Here is a 20,044-nt window from a genome sequence, read left to right on the forward strand (position 1 = left end):
GTGCAGAACACCAGGGAAATGGTGTGGCGGCCAGCGGCGGCTGCTGCCCCTGGCCAGCTCCCCCCTGTAGCCTTTGGATGGCCCTGCAGGCCAGGGGCAGCAGCCACCGCTGGTGGTGGCCATTTTCCTAGTGAGTATTGAAACAATGGGTGCAGGGTGTAGCTTCCCCTGGACTTGGGCCTGTGTGCACCTCACACACTGCACCCATTATAGATACTCCACTGATAACAGGGTTAAGCACTGCTTCCTCCTGTTCATGTAAGTGGTGCTCCAGATTTAGGTAGATATCGCTTCCTTATGCAGTAGTATGGGGAGATCTATTCATAGAAGCTTTCTGTTTCACTTCTTTACAAGATTTTGGGCCTAATTCAGACCTGATCACAAAAGCAAAACCTTTCTCTAATGGGCAGAACCATGTGCACTGCATATATGGGACACATATTACATGTGCAGAGAGAGTTATTCTTAACAAATAAACCACATTAATTTAAAGGGTTAAATAGTCAAAAATCCATAAATTTCAATCCCTTTTATAAGGTCTACCGGATGCATTTTTTCCTATTGTACCCTTTAATTATATGCAGTCTATTTGTTATGTTTTGAGCATTTTAATATCAGATGGGGCCAATATGGAGTGTTCCAGGATGGGCCCAGCGATGGAGTTGCATGGGTGAAGGGACAGTGTTGTCCAGAAGTGAGAGCTGCGGCCAAGACCTCCCTCCCTCCCAAATCCGGCTCTGCCTGTGAGAAGTTTTGGAACATGCGATTTGTCTTGAAACTTACCATCAGCCACTTCCCTATCGTTATGAATAGTCCCCTAAAACGTAATACAACATTGCACCTACATTATGGAGTTTTGTTCACTTCCATCAAGGTGTACGTAAAATCTGTGAATTCCCTGGGTACTGTGTATTGCAATTATGTGTAAACTCCTGCATTACGCCTTGCAGTTAAATTGACCTCACAAAGAGGATGCCACAAAACCCTTAAAATTATAGGGGCTGCATTTGGTATATGAACAGTACAAAGATCCTCTTGCTCAACAGTCAAATATGAGCAGCGTTCACCTAGGTTGTTTCACCTCATGTTTACATAAGATACATAGCAGGTAAATGCTCCCTAATGGGAAAAACAGAAATGTGTGTCTCTCAGGGACAGTCCTCTGAATACCTAGTTGGTAGGTAGTAATAGTCCCAATAGATCAGGGGTTCCAACCACGATCCTCAAAGCACACTATTACCCTTTTCAGACTCGCATAGCCGGGGCACACCCGGGAATGTGTACACAGGTGCTCCCCAGCTTGAGACCCCTTTCAGACTTGCGGCCCGACCCGGGTTTGGTGATGTTACCGCTGACTCTACCGGAGGTTGCGCTTGGAGATGGTCATCTCCAAGCACCGCCTCCTCCTATGCAGAGAACTGGTGCTGGGTCGCCTTGACCTGGCTTACCTGTTCACACTGCACGCATCCCGGGTCGATTCTGGCATCAACCCAGGTCACGACCTGGGAAGAAATGCCGGACGCTCAACCTGGGATATTCTTTCAGGACCCCTTCACACTGAGCAAATTCCTGGGTTGATGCGCGTTCATGTGCAATAACCCGGGAAATATTTGTCAGTATGAAAGGGGTATAACAACACAGGTTTTAAGGATGGCCATACTTTAGCACAGGTGACTTAATTAGCTCTTTAGTTATTTTGATTTAACCATCTGTGCTTAAGCATGGATATCACTTTAACCCAGGGACGTGCAGGCAGGGGAGGCAGTGCCTCCCCTGCCATAAATGATTAGAATAATATAAAGAAGATACTTATGACACACATTCTGTGTCATAAGTTATTTCTTTATATTATGCTACCCATTTATCTACTCTTTTCATCAGTTTGGGAGGCACTGATAGCAGTGCCTCCCATCATCAATAGAAATAAGCTAAAACGGGGGGCGGGGCCAAGGACTGGGCCATAAAAGCCCATTGCAAATCAATGGGGTAAGCGGCACTTATGCAAGTGCCTCGTTGACAGGGGAAACCCGCCCCTGTCAGCGAGGCAGATGTGATTGGACAGCGGATCCAGTCCTGGATCCGCTGATCCAATCACCGGTGGGCTGAAGCGGCGGCGGGACCCGGCGCTGCTGTGGTGCTGTAACGTCTGGACAGTAGCACGCCGGGCAAGTGAAGCGGCGGCGGGACCCGATGATAGAGCTGCACTGCATGTCAGGGAAGCGAAGCAGGCGCTACGGAGGCAGCGGGCTGGGGACCGTGCGGCGGCGCTGGGCAGCGCTGTAACTGCGGCTCACTTTGATCGTCCCCTGCTCTCCTCACAGCAGTACCTGCACCCTCTGCAACGGGGCCCATCACCACACAGGCGAGGTGGTGGGGTTGTTGTTGTTGGTGGTGGGTGTGGTGGGTGGGGAGGAAGGGGGGCAGTTGTACTGGGTGGGGAGGGGGGGGCAGTTGTACTGGGTGGGGAGGGGGGGGGGCAGTTGTACTGGGTGGGAAGTGACTGGGCAGCTCACCCTCAGATCACCTGTACTGCAACTCACCTTCAGATAATCGGGGGATGAGCTGCAGTCCAAGTGATCTGGGGGTGAGCTGCAGCCCAAGTGATCTCGGCCAGATCACTTGGACTGCAGTTCACCCCCAGATCACTTGGACTGCAGGGACAATGAGGAATAAATAAAAGAAATGTAAAATATATATATATATGTATATATCACAGCCGCTCACCGCTGACCAAAGCTCACTGCCGTACGCTGCACCGCCACTGAAAGCTGACCACCGCAGACCACAACTGGCGGTGGTCAGAGGGACATCAACGCCGCTGCAACAAAGGACAGCTTAGTACCGCCGCATCCACCGCAGACCATGGGCTCCACCGCCGCCGACAGTCCCTTCCTCACCTCCGCTGCACATATCAGGTAATGTTTCCCTGCTTCCCTATGTCCTCTGCTGTCACTCTCTCTCCCTGTCCCTGAAATGTGTATCATACAGTGTACTGTAATGTGAATTTCGTCTCATACCGTTTGCTGCAATGTGAATTTTGTCTCATACCGTGTGCTGTAATCTGAATTTCAGCACATACCATGTGCTGTTATGTGAATTTCACCTCATATCGTGTGCTATAATGTGAATTTCGGGTCATACCGTGTGCTGTAATGTGAATGTCGGCTGATACCGTGTGCTGTTATGTGAATTTCACCTCATACCGTGTGCTATAATCTGAATTTCGGGTCATACCGTGTGCTCTAATGTGAATTTCGGTTCATACCGTGTGCTATAATCTGAATTTCGGGTCATATCGTGTGCTGTAATGTGAATTTCGGGTCATACCGTGTGCTGTAATGTGAATTTCGGCTGATACCGTGTGCTGTTATGTGAATTTCGGCTCATACCATGTGCTATAATGTGAATTTCGGCTCATACAGTGTGCTGTAATGTGAATTTTTGCTCATACTGTGTGGTATAAGGTGAAAGGGGCACAGTATAGTATAAGGGGTCCTACTACACTGAAGGACACGCCCCCATTTGAGTGGCCATGCCCCCTTTTCTGGAGACGCGCGCATAACCAGTGCCTCCCCAGCCAATGTCCTCACCGCACGTCACTGCTTTAACCTGGACTGTGAGTATGCCTTGAAGACCGAGGTTGGGAAACACTGCAGTAGATGGTCAATCTTCCAATGTATGCAAAATTTCAATGGTTCTCAAAAGAAAATACACAAGTGTAGACCAATCTCGCAGAGGTCAATTTAAACGGTATCCGGTCTATAGATCTACACTAAAAAGGTCTACAGTCAATAGGTCGACCACTAATGGTCGACATGCATTAGGTTAACAGGGTCAAAAGGTCGACACAGGTTTTTTAGATTTTTTTACAACTTTTTCTGCATTTATTGGTCCCTGAATTTATCATTGGAAGTATACTAAGCATGATTGTGAACTCATTGCCAGCTACTCGGACAGTTATGTCCAATACAGCGACATACTAATCTCTCTCTTTTTTACAATATATCAATACATGTTTGGCTGATATAAAAAGACAGCATAATAGCTGCTATATTAGGAGCCAGTCAGCTGCATTTAGTAGCACTGAACAAGCAGGTCTCACGTATATGAATTTAAATAAGGTTGCCATATAAATGTGTGACAGGATTTACAACTTGCTACATAGTTGAGTGTCTTATGCTGGCTATACACTTGTGATATATCGGGTACAATCATGCGATTGCGACAAATCGCATGGATCGCTCGCCAATTGCATGTGTCCCGTGATGTGGCGAATCTCGCATCGCAAGATATTATGTGCTGGACATAATATTTATCGCATGTGTGATCGCATGTGGTTTTCTCTTACGTCCTAAAGGATGCTGGGGACTCCAAAAGGACCATGGGGTATAGACGGGATCCGCAGGAGCTTGGGCACACTAAAAGACTTAAGACTGGGTGTGAACTGGCTCCTCCCTCTATGCCCCTCCTCCAGACCTCAGTTAGACTTTGTGCCCAGGAGTGACTGGATGCATACTAGGGGAGCTCTACTGAGTTTCTCTAGAAAATACTTTTTGTTAGGTTTTTTATTTTCAGGGAGACCTGCTGGCTACAGGCTCACTGCAGCGTGGGAGTGAGGAGGGAGAAGCAGACCTACTTCTGTGAGTTTCAAGGCTCTGCTTCTCGGCTACTGGACACCATTAGCTCCAGAGGGTTCGATCACTTGGTGCGCCTAGCTGCTTGTTCCCGGAGCCACGCCGTCATCCCCTCACAGAAGCCAGAAGTCGGGTGAGTATGAGAAGATCAGAAGACTTCAGGATGGCAGAAGACTTCAGTGACAGAAGGTACAGCACAGCGGTAACGCTGTGCTCCATGCTCCCACACACATCACCAACGGTATTCACTGTGTGCAGGGCGCTGGGGGGGGGGGCGCCCTGGGCAGCATGTTACTGGAGTTTTTAGATCGGCAGAATGCTTGTGGGTGCCTCGGCACCGAGTACAGACCCCCGCCCGGCATCTTTTACAAATTTGAAATTGGCGGGCCAAAGCGCGCCGGGAAGGGGGCGGAGCTTCGACCCGCAGCTCACCGGCGCCATTTTCTCTGCAACACGCGGCTGCAGGAGAGAGACGCTGCGGGGACCTCCAGGCTTTCCCAAGTAACGGGGGGATTATTCTGAGGGGGGCCGCAGTGGTGGTGCTCAATAGTGGTTAGGCAGCGCTGGGTGCATATATCGGTTTTTGCGATATATGGGCGCTGGGGTGTGAGCTGGCATACTCCCTCTGTGTCCTCTATCTGGGCTTTATTGTAGGCCTGTCACCTAGCAGGGACGTTCTGGGTGTTGTGGTGTGTCGGTACTGTGTGTCGACATGTCTGAGGCGGAAGCTTATTCACCGTAGGAGGTTATTGGGGGAGTGGATGCGGGGCTAGAATTGGGAATGTCGACGCAGCCGACACCGGATTTACTAGCATTACTCAGTACATTAAACTCGAATGTAACTTCCTTATCAAAGAGGTTAGATAAGTCTGAGGCGCAGACCCAGGTGTGGAAAAAGTCCATGGAAGAGGCTTTGTCTCAGGTTCAAACCCCATCTGGGTCGCAAAAGTGGTCATATAATCAGGTGGGGTATACTGATACCGACATGGACTCTGATTCCGACGTCGATTTCACTGAGGCAGCATTACATCCCCGTTTGGTTAAGAGTATTCAGTACATGATTGTGGCTATAAAAGATGTTTTACACATTTCTGATGAACCTGCGGTTCAGGAAACAAGGATTTGCTTATTCAAAGAAAAGAAACCTGAGGTAAAATTTCCCCCCTCTCATGAAATGAATACTCTTTGTGAAAAGGCTTGGGAGTCGCCGGATAAGAAATGGCAGATTCCCAAGAGAATTTACATGGCGTATCCTTTTCACTCTGATGACAGGGAAAAATGGGAGGCATCTCCGACTGTTGACAAAGCTTTATCTCGTTTGTCTAAGAAAGTGGCACTTCCGTCTCCCGACACGGCAGCTCTCAAGGATCCGGCGGATCGCAAACTGGAGACGTCTCTGAAGTCCATTTTCGCTAATTCAGGTGCTTTGCTCAGATCCGCTGTGGCGTCGTTATGGGTGAGTAGTGCCATTGCTAAATGGGCTGAGAATTTAGTTAATGATATGGATACTCTTGATAGAGATAATGTCCTGCTAACTCTCGGTTATATTAAGGACGCTGCAGATTACATAAAAGATGCGGCAAGGGACGTCTGTCTCTTGGGTTCAAGAACCAGTGCCATGTCGATATCCGCCAGAAGGGCCCTGTGGATCCATCAATGGAACGCTGATGCCGACTCCAAGAGGGCTATGGAAGCGCTACCCTTCAAAGGTAATGTATTGTTTGGGGACGGCTTGGCTGACCTGGTCTCGACCGCGACTGCGGGTAAGTCCTCTTTTCTTCCTTATGTTCCCACACAGCAGAAAAAGGCACCACATCAACAGATGCAGTCCTTTCGTCACAATAAATACAGGCGTGGAAAAGGTCCGTCCTTCCTCGCCTCAAAGGGTAGGGGACGGGGAAGAAAGCTTCCTGCAGCCTCAGGCGCACAGGACCAGAAGTCCTTCCCGGCTGCTACCAAGTCCACCGCATGACGCTGGGGCTTCCCTGGGGGAGTCCGAACCGGTGGGGGGCCGACTACAAAATTTCAGTCAGGCCTGGATTCAATCAGGCCTGGATCCTTGGGTACTAGAGATCGTTTCTCAGGGATACAAGCTGGAATTTCAGGAGTTGCCCCCTCACCGGTTCTTCATTTCGGCGTTACCAGTAGTTCTGCCGGACAGGGAGGTGGTGTTACAAGCAATTCAAAAACTGTGTCTACAGAGGGTCATTATTCCCGTTCCCTCGTCGCAGCGGGGGGAGGGGTTTTACTCGAGTCTCTTTGTAGTGCCGAAACCGGACGGTTCGGTCAGACCAATTCTAAATCTAAAATCCCTCAATCCATACTTGAAAGTTTTCAAGTTCATGGAATCCCTTCGAGCTGTGATCTCCAGCCTAGAAGGGGGGGATTTTATGGCGTCAGTCGACATAAAGGATGCCTACTTGCATATCCCGATATATCCTCCGCATCAGGCTTTCCTCAGGTTTGCGATACAGGATGCTCAGTACCAATTTCAGACGTTGCCGTTTGGGCTTTCCACGGCTCCGAGGATTTTCACCAAGGTCATGGCGGAAATGATGGTTCTTCTTCGCAAACAAGGGGTTTCAATTATCCCGTACTTGGACGATCTCCTGATAAAGGCGAGGTCCAAGGAACGATTGCTGAGAAGTGTGGAGGTGTCTCTATCGGTTCTGCGACAACACGGATGGGTTCTCAATTTGCCGAAATCCCAGTTGACTCCGACCACTCGGCTTACGTTTCTGGGCATGGTTCTGGACGCGAGGTTACAGAAGGTATTCCTTCCAGAAGAAAAGGCTCTGGAATTGCAGACGATGGTCAGAGAACTTCTGAAGCCGTCGAGTGTGTCGATACATCATTGTACTCGGGTTCTGGGGAAGATGGTGGCGGCGTACAAAGCCATTCCATACGGCAGATTTCATGCCCGCGTGTTTCAGTGGGACTTGCTGAGCAAATGGTCCGGGTCTCATCTACACATTCACCGGAAAATAAGTTTATCTCCCAGAGCCAGAATTTCTCTCCTGTGGTGGCTACAAGCTCATCACCTCCTGGGAGGACGTCGATTCGGTATCCAGGAGTGGGTACTTCTGACAACAGATGCAAGTCTCCGGGGCTGGGGTGCAGTCACCCAAGGAAGAAACTTCCAGGGAAAATGGTCGATCCAGGAAGCTTGTCTCCACATAAATGTTTTAGAGTTAAGAGCCATTTACAACGGCCTGCTCCAAGCAGGAAATCTTCTTCAGGGTCGACCGGTCCTGGTACAGTCAGACAACATCACAGCGGTGGCCCATATAAACCGGCAAGGCGGAACAAGGCGCAGAGCGGCAATGGCGGAAGCCACAAAGATACTTCGCTGGGCGGAACAACACATCAGCGCACTGTCAGCAGTTTTCCTACCGGGGGTGGACAACTGGGAAGCGGATTTTCTCAGCAGACACGACCTCCATCCGGGGGAGTGGGCTCTACACCAAGAGGTCTTTGCAGAGGTGACAAGACGCTGGGGAATTCCGTTAATACATGATGGCGTCTCGTCTCAACAAGAAGCTCCCGAGGTATTGTTCCAGAACAAGGGACCCACAAGCCACTGCGGTGGACGCCCTGGTGTCTCCGTGGGTTTTCCAGTCGGTGTATGTGTTCCCTCCTCTTCCTCTCATTCTAAAGGTGCTGGGGATCATTCGCCGAGCAAAGGTTCAGGCGATTCTTGTCGTTCCAGACTGGCCAAGAAGGGCCTGGTATCCGGATCTTCAGGACTTACTGGTGGAAGATCCTTGGCCGCTTCCTCTAAGGGAGGATCTGTTGTTACAGGGTCCATGCGTGTTTCCGGACTTACCGCGGCTGCGTTTGATGGCATGGAGGTTGAGCGCCAGATCTTAGCTCGTAAGGGTATTCCCAGGGAGGTCATTCCAACTCTTATTAAGGCTAGGAAGGAGGTTACGACAAGACACTATCACCGTATCTGGAGGAAGTATGTTTCCTGGTGGGAGGTTAAAAAGACTCCTGCGGAGGATTTTCACTTGGGTCGTTTTCTCCACTTTTTACAGGCGGGTGTAGATGCAGGTCTGAAATTGAGTTCCATTAAAGTGCAGATTTCGGCTTTGTCTATTTTCTTTCAAAAAGAGTTAGCTGCTCTCCCAGAGGTTCAGACTTTTGTAAAGGGTGTAATGCATATCAATCCACCGTTTGTACCGCCTGTAGGGCCATGGGACCTTGATGTAGTTTTAAGGTTCCTCATGTCTTCCTGGTTTGAACCTTTGCGGAAGGTTGAGTTAAAGTTTCTCACTTGGTTATGCTTTTAGCACTTGCGTCTGCCAGGCGAGTATCGGAATTGGCAGCGTTATCTCATAAGAGTCCGTACTTGGTTTTTCATTCAGATAGGGCGGAATTGAGGACTCGTCAACAATTTCTGCCAAAGGTGGTTTCGTCATTTCACATTAACCAACCTATTGTAGTTCCGGTGGCTACGGAAGAGGTGGCGATTCCAAAATCTCTGGACGTTGTAAGAGCGTTAAAAGTCTACGTTTCTAGGACAGCGGTTACTAGGAAAACTGAAGCGTTGTTTGTTTTGTATGCGGCTAACAAGATTGGTCATCCTGCGTCAAAACAGACTATTGCACGCTGGATTTGTAGTACGATCCAGCAAGCTCATTCTTCGGTGGGGTTGCCGGTGCCAACGTCGGTAAAAGCCCATTCTACCAGGAAGGTGGGCTCTTCTTGGGCGGCTGCCCGAGGAGTTTCGGCACTACAACTTTGCCGTGCGGCTACTTGGTCGGGTTCGAACACTTTTGCAAAATTCTATAAGTTTGATACCCTGGCCGATGAGGACCTGGCGTTTGCTCAATCGGTGCTGCAGAGTCGTCCGCACTCTCCCGCCCGTTCTGGAGCTTTGGTATAATCCCCATGGTCCTTTTGGAGTACCCAGCATCCTCTAGGACGTAAGAGAAAATAGGATTTTGGTACTCACCGTTAAATCCTTTTCTCCTAGTCCGTAGAGGATGCTGGGCGCCCGTCCCAGTGCGGACTATTACTTGCATTATATATATATATTTTCTTACTGGTTAAGTTAGTTATACACGACTTGTGTATTGGTTTGTTACAGCTGGTTGCTGGAGTTTTATGCATACTGTTATCTGGTTTGGCGTTATTCCGGTTGTACGGTATGTTTATGGTGTGGGCTGGTAAGTTGGTAGCCCTTAGTTAAGACAAATATCTTTCCTTGTAATGTCCGTCTCTCCTGGGCACAGTTCCTGTAACTGAGGTCTGGAGGAGGGGCATAGAGGGAGGAGCCAGTTCACACCCAGTCTTAAGTCTTTTAGTGTGCTCAAGCTCCTGCGGATCCCGTCTATACCCCATGGTCCTTTTGGAGTCCCCAGCATCCTCTACGGACTAGGAGAAAAGGATTTAACGGTGAGTACCAAAATCCTATTTTTAAACACATACAATTTATTGCACTACGATGTGCGATCTGTGATGTTTTTACCTCATTTCCTGGACACTTCCATCCACCCCTTGTGCTGAAATTTAAACTGGAAGAAGGAGGACGCACACTGCTCTGCTCTCTGCCAAACAAGGTATGCAGGCTACCCCACTGATCACCAATGTTTTATTATGCTGACCCACTGCACACCAATGCAATATTATGCTGGCCCACTGCCCACCAGTGCAGTATTATGCTGTCTCGATCACCCGATTTCAGGTCACAAGGGGCATACGATTTATCGCATGCACATGGAATGCCAAAAAAAGCACTTCACATGCTATTTATCTTACGGGGAGCTTCAAGGGAAATCGCAGCGCGATATTGCAGAGCAGACAATTGAACATGTGTATGGGCACTATAATGGTGCCCACACATGGTGCGATTCTCGCATGCTATTAGATCTCTTTAGTTCTAATAGCATCGCATCTAGTTCAAATCGCACCATGTGTATTTCTCGAACGTCCTAGAGGATGCTGGGGACTCCGTAAGGACCATGGGGAAGAGACGGGCTCCGCAGGAGACATGGGCACTTTAAGAAAGAATTTAGTTCCTGGTGTACACTGGCTCCTCCCTCTCTGCCCCTCCTCCATACCTCAGTTTGATTCTGTGCCCAGAGGAGCTGGGTGCTTTTCAGTGAGCTCTCCTGAGTTTGCTGATAGAAAGTTTTTTGTTAGGTTTTTTATTTTCAGGGAGCTCTGCTGGCAACAGACTCCCTGCATCGTGGGACTGAGGGGAGAGAAGCAGCCCTACTCTCTGAAGCTAGGTCCTGCTTCTTAGGCTACTGGACACCATTAGCTCCAGAGGGATCGGTACGCAGGATCTCACCCTCGCCGTCCATCCAAGAGCCGCGCCGCCGTCCCCCTCGCAGAGCCGGAAGACTGAAGCCGGGTGAGTTTGAGAAGCAAGAAGACTTCACAGGCGGCAGAAGACTTCGTGATCTTCACTGGAGGTAACGCACAGCACTGCAGCTGTGCACCATTGCTCCACACACCTACACATACTCCGGTCACTGTTAGGGTGCAGGGCGCAGGGGGGGGGGGGGGGGGGCGCCCTGGGCAGCATTTGGGACCTCATTCTGGCAAATGAACACATATATACAGCTGGGCACTGTATATATGTAGGAGCCCCCGCCAAAGAAATAAAATTTAAGCGGGACAGAAGCCCGCCGCCGAGGGGGCGGGGCTTCTCCCTCAGCACTCACCAGCGCCATTTCTCTAACGTCCTAAGTGGATGCTGGGAACTCCGTAAGGACCATGGGGAATAGCGGCTCCGCAGGAGACTGGGCACAACTAAAGAAAGCTTTAGGACTACCTGGTGTGCACTGGCTCCTCCCTCTATGACCCTCCTCCACACCTCAGTTAGAATTTTGTGCCCGGCCGAGCTGGATGCACACTAGGGCTCTTAGAAAGAAAGTAATATTTAGGTTTTTTATTTTCAGTGAGATCTGCTGGCAACAGACTTACTGCTACGAGGGACCTAGGGGAGAGAAGCGAACCTACCTGTTTGCCGCTAGTTTGGGCTTCTAGGCTACTGGACACCATTAGCTCCAGAGGGATCGAACACAGGCCCAGCCTCGGTCGTCCGGTCCCGGAGCCGCGCCGCCGTCCCCCTAGCAGAGCCAGAAGCAAGAAGACGTTCCTGGAAATCGGCGGCAGAAGACTTCGGTCTTCATTAAGGTAGCGCACAGCACTGCAGCTGTGCGCCATTGCTCCCCAGGCACACCACATACTCCGGTCACTGATGGGTGCAGGGCGCTGGGGGGGGCGCCCTGGGCTGCAATATAAGTACCTTACTTGGCAAATTAACACATAATATAGCCTTTAAGACTATATATGTGTAAAATCCCCTGCCATAACTGTATAAAAAAAGCGGGAGAAGCCCGCCGGAAAAGGGGCGGGGCTATCTCCCTCAGCACACTGGCGCCATTTTCCCTCACAGCTCCGCTGGAAGGATCGCTCCCCAGGCTCTCCCCTGCAGTTCCAGACTACATAGGGTAAAAAAGAGAGGGGGGGGCACTAAATTTAGGCGCAATCTGTGATATATAAGCAGCTATAAGGGGTAAAATCACTGTGTAGTGTGTATCCCTGTTTTATATAGCGCTCTGGTGTGTGCTGGCATACTCTCTCTCTGTCTCCCCAAAGGGCTTTGTGGGGTCCTGTCCTCAGTCAGAGCATTCCCTGTGTGTGTGCGGTGTGTCGGTACGGCTGTGTCGACATGTTTGATGAGGAGGCTTATGTGGAGGCGGAGCAGGTGCCGATAAATGTGATGTCACCCCCCTGCGGGGTCGACACCTGAGTGGATGGATATGTGGAAGGAATTACGCGACAGTGTCAACTCCTTACATAAAACGTTTGACGACATATCAGATGTGGGACAGCCGGCTTCTCAGCCCGTGCCTGCCCAGACGTCTCAAAAGCCATCAGGGGCTGTAAAACGCCCGCTACCTCAGATGGCAGACACAGATGTCGACACAGATACTGACTCCAGTGTCGACGATGATGAGACTAGTGTACATTCCAATAGAGCCACACGTTACATGATTACGGCAATGAAAAATGTGTTGCACATTTCTGATATTACCCCAGGTACCACAAAAAAGAGTATTATGTTTGGGGAGAAAAAACTACCAGTGGTTTTTCCCCCTTCTGATGAATTAAATGAAGTGTGTGAAGAAGCGTGGGCTTCCCCCGATAAGAAACTAGTAATTTCTAAAAAGTTACTAATGGCGTACCCTTTCCCGCCAGAGGATAGGTCACGTTGGGAGACATCCCCTAGGGTAGATAAAGCGCTCACACGACTGTCAAAGAAGGTGGCACTACCGTCTCCGGACACGGCCGCCCTAAAGGAGCCTGCTGATAGGAAGCAGGAGGCTAGCCTGAAGTCTGTTTATACACACTCAGGTATTATACTGAGACCAGCTATTGCTTCAGCATGGATGTGCAGTGCTGCAGCTGCGTGGTCAGATTCCCTGTCAGAAAATATTGATACCTTAGACAGGGACACTATATTGCTAACCAAGAAAGCACCGTATTATCAGGTACAGTCCTTTCGGCCCCAGAAAGGCAAGCGGGTTAAAGGCGCGTCCTTTCTGCCCAGAGGCAGAGGTAGAGGAAAAAAGCTGCAGCATACAGCCAGTTCCCAGGAACAAAAGCCCTCCCCCGCTTCCTCTAAGTCCACTGCATGACGCTGGGGCTCCACAGGCGGAGCCAGGTACGGTGGGGGCCCGTCTCAAGAACTTCAGCGACCAGTGGGCTCGCTCACGGGTGGATCCCTGGATTCTACAAGTAGTATCTCAGGGGTACAAGCTGGAATTCGAGACGTCTCCCCCTCGCCGTTTCCTCAAATCTGCCTTGCCAACAGCTCCCCCGGACAGGGAGGCAGTGCTGGAGGCAATTCACAAGCTGTATTCGCAGCAGGTGATAGTCAAGGTACCCCTCCTTCAACAAGGAAGGGGTTACTATTCCACAATGTTTGTGGTACCGAAACCGGACGGTTCGGTGAGACCCATTTTAAATGTGAAATCCTTGAACACCTATATAAAAAGGTTCAAGTTCAAGATGGAATCGCTCAGGGCGGTTATTTCAAGCCTGGAGGGAGGGGATTACATGGTATCACTGGACATCAAGGATGCTTACCTACATGTCCCCATTTACCTTCCTCACCAGGAGTACCTCAGATTTGTGGTACAGGACTGTTATTACCAATTCCAGACGTTGCCGTTTGGTCTGTCCACGGCACCGAGGGTATTTACCAAGGCAATGGCCGAAATGATGATACTCCTTCGAAAAAAGGGAGTTTTAATTATCCCATACTTGGACGATCTACTTATAAAGGCGAGGTCCAGGGAGCAGTTGTTGGTCGGGGTAGCACTATCTCGGGAGGTGCTACAACAGCACGGTTGGATTCTGAATATTCCAAAGTCACAGCTGGTTCCTACGACACGTCTACTGTTTCTGGGGATGGTTCTGGACACAGACCAGAAAAGGGTGTTTCTCCCGGAGGAGAAAGCCAAGGAGTTGTCGTCTCTAGTCAGAGATCTCCTGAAACCAAAACAGGTCTCGGTGCATCACTGCACGCGAGTCCTGGGAAAAATGGTAGCTTCCTACGAAGCAATTCCATTCGGCAGGTTCCATGCAAGAATTTTTCAGTGGGATCTGTTGGACAAGTGGTCCGGATCCCATCTTCAGATGCATCGGCTGATAACCCTGTCTCCAAGGACCAGGGTGTCTCTGCTGTGGTGGCTGCAGAGTGCTCATCTTCTAGAGGGCCGCAGATTCGGCATACAGGACTGGGTCCTGGTGACCACGGATGCCAGCCTTCGAGGCTGGGGGGCAGTCACACAGGGAAGAAACTTCCAAGGGCTATGGTCAAGCCAGGAGATTTCCCTACACATAAATATTCTGGAACAAAGGGCCATCTACAATGCCCTAAGTCAGGCAAGACCCCTGCTTCAAAACCAGCCGGTACTGATCCAGTCAGACAACATCACGGCGGTCGCCCATGTAAACCGACAGGGCGGCACGAGAAGCAGGACGGCGATGGCAGAAGCCACAAGGATTCTCCGATGGGCGGAAAATCACGTGTTAGCACTGTCAGCAGTGTTCATTCCGGGAGTGGACAACTGGGAAGCAGACTTCCTCAGCAGGCACGACCTCCACCCGGGAGAGTGGGGACTTCATCCAGAAGTCTTTCAGCTGATTGTAAATCGCTGGGAACGGCCACAGGTGGACATGATGGCGTCCCGCCTCAACAAAAAGCTAGAAAAATATTGCGCCAGGTCGAGAGACCCTCAGGCAATAGCTGTGGACGCTCTAGTGACACCGTGGGTGTACCAGTCGGTTTATGTGTTCCCTCCTCTTCCTCTCATACCCAAGGTACTGAGGATAATAAGACAAAGAGGAGTAAGAACTATACTCATTGTTCCGGATTGGCCAAGAAGAGCTTGGTATCCAGAACTTCAAGAAATGATCTCAGAGGACCCATGGCCTCTGCCGCTCAGACAGGACCTGCTGCAGCAGGGGCCCTGTCTGTTCCAAGACTTACCGCGGCTGCGTTTGACGGCATGGCGGTTGAACGCCGGATCCTGAAGGAAAAGGGCATTCCGGTGGAAGTCATCCCTACGCTGATTAAAGCTAGGAAAGAAGTGACCGCAAACCATTATCACCGCATATGGCGAAAATATGTTGCATGGTGTGAGGCCAGGAAGGCCCCAACGGAGGAATTTCAGCTGGGCCGTTTTCTGCACTTCCTACAGTCAGGGGTGACTATGGGCCTAAAATTGGGTTCCATTAAGGTCCAGATTTCGGCTCTATCGATTTTCTTCCAGAAAGAACTGGCTTCACTACCTGAAGTTCAGACATTTGTTAAGGGAGTGCTGCATATTCAGCCCCCTTTTGTGCCCCCAGTGGCACCTTGGGATCTCAACGTGGTGTTGAATTTCCTAAAGTCACATTGGTTTGAACCACTTAAAACCGTGGATTTAAAATATCTCACGTGGAAAGTGGTCATGCTGTTGGCCTTGGCTTCGGCCAGGTGTGTGTCTGAATTGGCGGCTTTATCATGTAAAAGCCCTTATCTGATTTTCCATATGGATAGGGCGGAATTGAGGACTCGTCCCCAATTTCTCCCAAAGGTGGTTTCAGCTTTTCATTTGAACCAGCCTATTGTGGTGCCTGCGGCTACTCGTGACTTGGAGGATTCCAAGTTGCTGGACGTAGTCCGGGCCCTAAAAATCTATGTTTCCAGGACAGCTGGAGTCAGAAAGACTAACTCGCTATTTATCCTGCATGCACCCAACAAGTTGGGTGCGCCTGCTTCAAAGCAGACTATTGCTCGCTGGATCTGTAGCACGATTCAACTTGCACATTCTGCGGCTGGACTGCCGCATCCTAAATCTGTAAAAGCCCATTCCACGAGGAAGGTGGGCTCTTCTTGGGCGGCTGCCCGAGGGGTCTCTGCTTTACAACTTTGCCGAGCAGCTACTTGGTCGGGGTCAATCACATTTGCTAAATTCTACAAGTTTGATACCCTGGCTGAGGAGGACCTAGAGTTCGCTCATTCGGTGCTGCAGAGTCATCCGCACTCTCCTGCCCGTTTGGGATCTTTGGTATAATCCCCATGGTCCTTACGGAGTTCCCAGCATCCACTTAGGACGTTAGAGAAAATAAGATTTTACTCACCGGTAAATCTATTTCTCGTAGTCCGTAGTGGATGCTGGGCGCCCGTCCCAAGTGCGGATTGTCTGCAATACTTGTATATAGTTATTGGTTTACTAAAGGGTTATTGTTGAGCCATCTGTTGAGAGGCTCAGTTATATTTCATACTGTTAACTGGGTATAGTATCACGAGTTATACGGTGTGATTGGTGTGGCTGGTATGAGTCTTACCCGGGATTCCAAATCCTTTCCTTATTGTGTCAGCTCTTCCGGGCACAGTATCCTAACTGAGGTCTGGAGGAGGGTCATAGAGGGAGGAGCCAGTGCACACCAGGTAGTCCTAAAGCTTTCTTTAGTTGTGCCCAGTCTCCTGCGGAGCCGCTGTTCCCCATGGTCCTTACGGAGTTCCCAGCATCCACTACGGACTACGAGAAATAGATTTACCGGTGAGTAAAATCTTATTTTTTTTCTCCACAGCACGCTGAGAGGAAGCTCCCCAGGCTCTCCACTGCTGATACACGGTAGAAGAGGGTTGAAAAGAGAGGGGGGGGGGGGGGGCACATAATTAGGCGCAAAAAAGTATATAAACAGCAGCTACTGGGTTAACATTAAGTTACTGTGTTATTCCTGGGTTATATAGCGCTGGGGGGTGTGCTGGCATACTCTCTCTCTGTCTCTCCAAAGGGCCTCGTGGGGGAACTGTCTTCAGAAAGGAAATTCCCTGTGTGTGTGGTATGTCGCTACGCTTGTGTCGACATGTCTGATGTGGAAGGCTATGTGGGAGAGGAGCGGGAGCAAATGAATGTGGTGTCTCCGCCGACACCTGATTGGATGGATATGTGGAAGGTTTTAAATGATAATGTAAATTCCTTGCATAAAAGATTAGACAAGGCTGATGCATTGGGACAGTCAGGGTCTCAACCCGTGCCTGATCCTATGTCGCAGGGACCGCCGGGGTCTCATAAGCGCCCACTATCCCAAATTGTTGACACAGATACCGACATGGATTCTGACTCACGATGATGATACGATGATGCAAAGTTACAGCCAAAGTTGGCTAAATCACTCCGATATATGATTATAGCAATTAAGGAGGTTTTGCACATCACAGAGGAAACCCCTGTCCCTGACACAAGGGTTTATATGTATAAGGGAAAGAAACCTGAGATAACTTTTCCCCCCTCACACGAACTGAATGAGTTATGTGAAAAAGCTTGGGAATCTCCAGATAAACTGCAGATTTCCAAACGGATTCTTATGGCATATCCTTTCCCGCCAACGGACAGGTTACAATGGGAATCCTCCCCTAGGGTGGACAAAGCTTTAACACGCTTATCTAAAAAGGTAGCCCTGCCGTCCCAGGATATGGCTACCCTCAAGGATGCTGCTGATCGCAAACAGGAGGGTACCCTGAAGTCCATTTATACACATTCAGGTACCTTGCTCAGACCGGCAATCGCGTCGGCCTGGGTCTGTAGTGCAGTAGCGGCATGGACTGATACCTTATCAGAGGAGTTTGATACCCTAGATAGGGATACTGTTTTATTGACCGTGGGGCATATTAAAGACGCTGTCCTTTATATGAGAGATGCTCAAAGAGACATTAGTCTGCTGGGTTCTAGAATAAACGCTATGTCGATTTCTGCCAGAAGGGTCCTGTGGACTCGGCAATGGACAGGTGATGCCGACTCAAAACGGCATATGGAGGTTTTACCTTACAGGGGTGAGGAATTGTTCGGTGAAGGTCTCTTGGACCTGGTCTCCACAGCTACGGCTGGAAAGTAAAATTTTTTGCCTTATGTTCCCTCACAGCCTAAGAGAGCACCGCATTATCAAATGCAGTCCTTTTGTTCACAAAGAAACAAGAAAGTCCGAGGTGCGTCCTTTCTTGCCAGAGGGAGGGGCAGAGGAAAGAAGAATACAGCTAGTTCCCAGGAACAGAAGTCCTCCCCGGCCTCTGCAAAATCCACCGCATGACGCTGGGGCTCCACTGGCGGAGTCGGGGCCAGTGGGGGCGTGTCTTCGGAATTTCAGCCACATGTGGGTTCACTCCAGGTGGATCCCTGGGCAATAGAAATTGTTTCTCAGGGTTACAAGCTGGAATTCGAAGAGGTGCCTCCTCGCCGGTTTTTCAAATTGGCCCTACCGTCTTCCCCCCTAGAGAGGGAGATAGTGTTAAATGCAATACAAAAATTGTATCTTCAGCAGGTGGTGGTCGAGGTTCCCCTCCTCCAACAGGGGAGGGGTTATTATTCGACCATGTTTGTGGTTCCGAAACCGGATGGTTCGGTCAGACCCATATTGAATTTAAAATCTCTGAACCTATACTTGAAGAGGTTCAAGTTCAAGATGGAATCGCTAAGAGCGGTCATCGCCAGCCTGGAAGGGGGGGATTTTATGGTGTCACTGGACATAAAGGATGCGTACCTTCATGTCCCCATTTATCCACCTCATCAGGCGTACCTAAGATTTGCGGTACAGGACTGTCATTACCAATTTCAGACGTTGCCGTTTGGTCTCTCAACGGCTCCGAGGATTTTCACCAAGGTAATGGCGGAAATGATGGTGCTCCTGCGCAAGCAGGGTGTCACAATTATCCCGTACTTGGACGATCTCCTCATAAAAGCGAGATCAAGAGAGCAGTTGCTGAACAGCGTATCTCTTTCACTGAAAGTGTTACAACAACACGGCTGGATTCTCAATATCCCGAAGTCGCAGTTGGTTCCTACGAGTCGTCTGCCTTTCTTGGGCATGATTCTGAACACGACCCAGAAAAGGGTTTATCTTCCGATTGAAAAAGTCCAGGAACTTATGACTCTGGTCAGGAACCTTTTTGAAATCAAGACAGGTGTCCGTGCATCATTGCATCGAGTCCTGGGAAAGATGGTGGCCTCATACGAGGCCATTCCCTTTGGCAGGTTCCATGCGAGGACTTTCCAATGGGATCTGTTGGACAAGTGGTCCGGATCACATCTACAGATGCATCGGTTGATCACCCTGTCCCCCAGGGCCAGGGTGTCGCTCCTGTGGTGGCTGCAGAGTGCTCACCTTCTCGAGGGCCGCAGATTCGGCATTGAGGATTGAATTCTGGTGACCACGGACGCAAGCCTCCGAGGTTGGGGAGCAGTCACACAGGGAAGAAATTTCCAGGGTCTTTGGTCAAGTCAAGAGACTTGTCTGCACATCAACATCCTGGAACTAAGGGCCATATACAACGCCCTACGTCAAGCGGAGGCCTTACTTCGCGACCAACCAGTTCTGATCCAGTCAGACAACATCACCGCAGTGGCTCATGTAAACCGCCAAGGCGGCACAAGGAGCCAGAGCGGCAATGGCGGAAGCTACCAGGATTTTTCGCTGGGCGGAGAATCATGTAAGCGCCCTGTCAGCAGTGTTCATTCCGGGAGTGGACAACTGGGAAGCAGACTTCCTCAGCAGACACGACCTACACCCGGGAGAGTGGGGACTTCATCCAGAAGTCTTCGCACAGATTGTGAGTCGGTGGGAACAGCCACAGATAGACATGATGGCGTCCCGCTTCAACAAAAAGCTACAGAGGTATTGCGCCAGGTCCAGAGACCCTCAGGCAGTAGCGGTAGACGCCCTCGTGACACCGTGGGTGTTCCGGTCCGTCTATGTATTTCCTCCTCTTCCTCTCATACCCAAGGTGTTGAGAATAGTAAGAAAAGGAGTGAGAACAATCCTCGTTGTTCCAGATTGGCCACGACGGACCTGGTATCCAGATCTGCAGGAAATGCTCACGGAAGATCCGTGGCCTCTTC

The 20,044-nt window shown here is 50.1% G+C and overlaps 1 long non-coding RNA gene across 2 annotated transcripts in view; it reads left to right on the plus strand.

Annotated features, from left to right (window-relative positions):
- The window catches only part of LOC134907897 (uncharacterized), a 152,411-nt gene that overhangs the window by 62,602 nt on the left and 69,765 nt on the right, over nt 1-20,044 (plus strand). For both annotated transcript variants that reach the window (XR_010175780.1, XR_010175781.1), the window contains exon 2: nt 2,717-2,915. This is a non-coding gene — a long non-coding RNA (uncharacterized LOC134907897). The remainder of the gene's footprint in view (nt 1-2,716; nt 2,916-20,044) is intronic.

This window comes from Pseudophryne corroboree, chromosome 1 (assembly GCF_028390025.1).
Source record: "Pseudophryne corroboree isolate aPseCor3 chromosome 1, aPseCor3.hap2, whole genome shotgun sequence".
Taxonomy (NCBI): Eukaryota; Metazoa; Chordata; class Amphibia; order Anura; family Myobatrachidae; genus Pseudophryne; species Pseudophryne corroboree.